Source organism: Rhinatrema bivittatum, chromosome 13, assembly GCF_901001135.1.
Source record: "Rhinatrema bivittatum chromosome 13, aRhiBiv1.1, whole genome shotgun sequence".
Classification (NCBI taxonomy): Eukaryota; Metazoa; Chordata; class Amphibia; order Gymnophiona; family Rhinatrematidae; genus Rhinatrema; species Rhinatrema bivittatum.
Window position 1 is genome coordinate 33,360,619 of NC_042627.1, and position 4,919 is coordinate 33,365,537.

At 41.9% G+C, this 4,919-nt stretch overlaps 1 pseudogene; it reads right to left on the reverse strand.

The window, feature by feature from the left end:
* Positions 1-3,098: 3,098 nt before the first annotated feature.
* LOC115074729 lies at positions 3,099-4,027 on the reverse strand (annotated as a pseudogene).
* Positions 4,028-4,919: the final 892 nt, after the last annotated feature.

Here is a 4,919-nt window from a genome sequence, read left to right on the forward strand (position 1 = left end):
TGGTGCACACTAACTTTAGTAGGTGCATGATAACAGCCAGTTAGTGCAACCTAAGTCCTATTAGGGTGCACTAACTCCAGAATTAGAAAACTGGTTAGTGCGCATTAACATGACTTAGGGCTGGATTTTCTAATGCCACAAGGCATAGTGAATCCAACGGTAGTGGGGGGCGAAACGGGGGGGGGGGGGGGCGACCCTGCGATAGCCGGCAGCGATCGCACCTCCGCGGTGTGATCGCTGCTGGCGTCGCGCCAAATAACTACACCATAGAAAGTGTAGTTATTCGGCGCTAAACTGACAGCAATAAACAAGCATACCTTTCGCTGTCGGCGAAATCTTCTCGGCGTCGGCCCCGGTACCACCCCAACTCCTCCTCTTCTGAGGCTGATGCCACCCCGACTCCGCCCCCATCTTGGTATCGTATGCGAAAAGGGACTTCTCGCGTGCGAAACGTCCCTTATCGCGTGCGATCTGCTTGGTAAATGACCCCCTTAGTGCGCATTAATGTGACTTAGTGCGCACTAACTCTGAAATGAGGGAAACATGAAATAACTACCTCCTGAACTGTTACAAAAATGAAATTTGACAGTAAACGCCCTGAAACGAAAACAACATGAAACAAAATATCAGTGCACATCTCTAGTGCATGCATAATTGGAAGACTAGAGTGACTTGTGGAGATTTGATAAGTAGTCTAAATCATTAAAGTATAACCTGGGCCAGCTTAGTAGCAGTGCTCTGCATTGTCAAGAGGAAGACCTGGCTTTGAATTGACTCTATTTATTTTATTTGAAACTTTTTTATACCGACGTTCGTTAGCACATAGTCTAGCTTCTGCTACTCTATCTGGCTGTGCTGTTGTAGAGGTACCAATCACATCTCTTGGGTGGGGGGGGGGGGGTGTCTCAATCATCACACAGCAGTGACACCTAGCAGCCACATTCATTGGGCACACATACCAAATTCCGGAAGGAGCCATGGTCTGTGATCCCTGGTCCAGGACTGCTGCTGTGTTAAATGGGAAGGGTTTGGTTATATAATGGGAAAAAATCCCTGAGCAGCTGTGAATGAAGCATGATAAAACTGTAGCCTAGTAAAGGCCAGCTAAAAATCCAAAAATGCCTAAGAAAATTGGCATGTCAAATAAAAAATATAACCTGGTACCCCCTCTTATCTATTAGACTACACATAATGCACGACTTGTAGGCAGAATCACATGAATTTAGCCATATTCAAAGTTCAGAGCCCTTAGCTGTAGATGTACAGTTAATATATTTTGAAACTGCCAATTTCAACTCTGAAATGTATAACAATTCAATAGAAAATGGATCTTGTGACATGAATACTTCTCTTGATGACTCTTATTATAAGAGAAGGTGGATAAGCAGAGGAAGTTAGTATTGTGCTAAGTGCTTGCTGTATTTTCCCCTGACATTGCATACAATGGCACTGATATTAAATACAGCAGCGAGGTTAAACAATTTAACTTCAGTAACTGCAAATTCTAGCAGTTACTGAAGGTCATATATACCAAATATGTGGCCTGACTTAATAAGCTTTTTCTCCTTAAGCACAGAATGGAAGAAAACCATAGTAAATCAAGCCCCTAATTTGCCATTTATACAGATCTGTATTTCTTCTGCTTGAAAATGTTAGCAGTAGATAAAAAATCCATGAAAATGTTTATACCTAATAATTTATTGCAATCAAGCGAAAGCAATTTGAAATTTAGTTGAATTTTAGATTTAATTTCTTGACTTTCCTAATTCCAAGCTCAAGGCAAGTTACAATTCAGGTACTCTAGTTACTTCCCTGCTCAAGTGGATTTACAATCTAAATTGTACCTGAGGGAATGGAGGATGAAGTGACTTGCCCAAGGTCACAAGGGGCATCTATGGAAGAAGCAGAATTCAAACCCTCAGCATAATGTTCTAACCAGTAGGTTACTCTTCCATTATTACAGCATTTTCTTCTTATATTTGCAAACCATGGAAAAAGTCTTGCGGTTCTTTTCCATAAAGAGCTTTCGGGCGGATTTTAAAAGGCCTGCGTGTGTAAATCCTGGGGTTTATGCTAGTGGCTGGGCCTTGTGCATGCCGCGCAAATTTTCAAAGGGGCCAGCCACGTGCGTAAACCTCGGAACGCACGCAAGTACCAGGCCTCTTCAAAGAGCAGGCTGGGGGGGCAGGAAGAAGCCCGCCCAGGACAGCGCCATTAGCCGCTGTCCCGGGGAAGCACGTGCCGGTAGCCGGCCGATGCAAATAAATTACTTCTGCTCCCGAGGAGCAGCAAGTAATAAAATAAAAAAATTCAGGCAAAGTAGGTTAGGTTTAGGGGGAGGAGAGGGGAAGGGGAAGGAAGGTTAGGCAGAGGATTAGGGAAGTTCCCTCCCAGTCCGCTCCTTAATTGGAGCGGACTGGGCAGGAACTGATTGAGTCGTCGCACGGAAATTGCAAAGGTTCACCAACCCCCACCCCCAGTGCACCACATGTACACACACATGGATTATAAAATCCGGTGCATATGTGCGCACGGCCACCTGATTTTATAACATGCGCAGGAACTGAGTGCACATGGATGCGCGCGTGCATATTATAAAATCTACCACTTTGTGTCTCTGATACTCCTCCAGGCACTGAATAGTAGGGGTGTGCATTCGGATTGACCGCATTAGTGAAACGCAACTCATTTTTTTTTTTTACTTAAAAAATTGATTCGACATAAACGATCGGATTTCCCACATATCGAACATAGGAGGCCCCCCCAAGCTGGCCAAAAGTTCTTTTTGGGCCGAACGAGCCGTCCGGCGCAAACTCGCCGGGAATCACGTGACGCCGCGTCACTCGACGTGCCACCGACGTCACATGCTTCTCGCCAAGGATTGCAGAAATGACGTCCTCACTCCTCGCTCGATCACCAGGGAGTTGTGGTAAGTCTGGGGGGGGGGGATTAAGGAGGGTGAGGGGGTTAAAATTTTTTTTTTGCACATATGTACATATACCCAACTCATTGGATTTTTTTTATGTCCATATTGGCCGCAAGTGGGACCCCCTTTCGGACATAAAAAATATGAACATAAAATTTTGCTCTGCACATCCCTACTGAATAGCATAATCATCTGTGCTGGCAACAAACTTACTGGCAAACGGATGCTGCTGCTGGAGCATCCAGTGGAGATCTCCAGCCCCATTAATACAGTCAAAACATCGAAAAATACCTGAGCATGAGGGATAAGCAGTCCCTTTATCCATATTTCCATCAACTCCATCCTATGTCATTAACTGGCAATTATATTAATGTCTGAGAGTTCATATACTTACAGTACCTGAATGTAATCCGCTTTGAAGTGCCAAAAAGCGGAATATAAAAATCTAAAATAAAAAATAAAATAAATATTTAGCATGGTATGGAGTAGATCCAGGGACACCAGGGATTCAATTTATTGTTGCCCACAGATGTTCTTCTGGCATGTGAGTATCCTTTATCCATTCTATTAGCTTCTGCACGTCAGGATTTTCTAAGACATATGTCACAAATTCTCTTGTGACCACAAAGTAAGCACTTCCAGTAAACAAAGAAGAACTGATTGGTGGTGGACCTTTCATAATATTAGTTCTCTGTACAGTTCTACCTGTTTTATAAGAAAACTTCTAGCAGACTCTTTTATGTTCTGGTGGCTTTTCAGACTCCAGACTGTTTTTGTCATTCAGCACTTTCAGGGCTCTGATTATCTCAGCGTTGGTCTTCATTGGTAAGTCGGTGCCACAAGTATTTAACAGATATCTCCAGGGCACTTTACTTTTCAGCAGATCTTCCATGCAGTTCAGATCAGCTTTAAGCCTAAGCCAAGATGTGTGTCTTAGATGCCAAAAATACATTTTCAAAACAAGGAATAATGGCTCGAACAGCATCCTTATATATATATCTCAGATTATTTTTCATCCACATGGACACAGTATATATTCTGAGGGTTGTAAATTGCCCTTAAAAGTCTTTCAAACATTTTGATTTGTTCATGGATGACCATTGAATTCTCTTTCCTCCTGTTTTCCTTGTAAAGGTTAGAATCTTTAGTAAACTTCAAATAGTCTATTTCATTTGTGGGCAACCTCTTATTGCTTGCATTTGATTGGTGCAAAAGTGCCCAATGCACTGCTTGTTGATCTTCTTTTATAATTTGGAGCAGTTAATTTCACCTCTGGAAGATAATTGCTTTGCAGTGAAGAACTGGATTTTATAGTACCTCCTCCTTGGATTATCTGCCTCATTTTGTAGATCATCCTGATCACATACGATAGCAAATAAAAGGAATCAAAAAAACAAGAAATGGTGAGGCCATCTCTTGCAAAGCCTGCTCGAAATAATTTTTAAATGCAAATGCTTTGTAGGTTTGGTTTTATATTTATATCTATTATATGTAATTTCACTCTAATCCACTCCTTATATATTGCACTGGAACACTGGAAACCACATGGGTCTAGATACTGCAGTCATCATCATACCAGGACTAGGAAAATAACACTCTTGGCAAATTCCAAATTGTTGATAACTTTCTTCAAGAGTATCTTCCATCACATAGCAGTCTTTTTCCTATAACTGTGATGATCATGTCTGTATCATATAGCAATGAAGGCAGACAAGGGAAAGTAAGCATTCTCTCATTTCCAACCTGAAATGTTGTCGTCATCAGCAGCACTACAAAGCAGCAATTAAAAGGAACCATTTGAAATTCTTGGTTCCATGGATGGTGATTTGTTACTTTTACTCTTTGTTATTGAATTTTAGAATAAGGAATGGGTGAGTCAGCTTCAGTACAGGTCATCCATATACAAATGTCGGACTTGACCTGGAGAAAGTTAGACTCCCACAACTTTGTCTTGCAGCATAAAAAATGACCTTATAAATCATTGTTTTGGCTC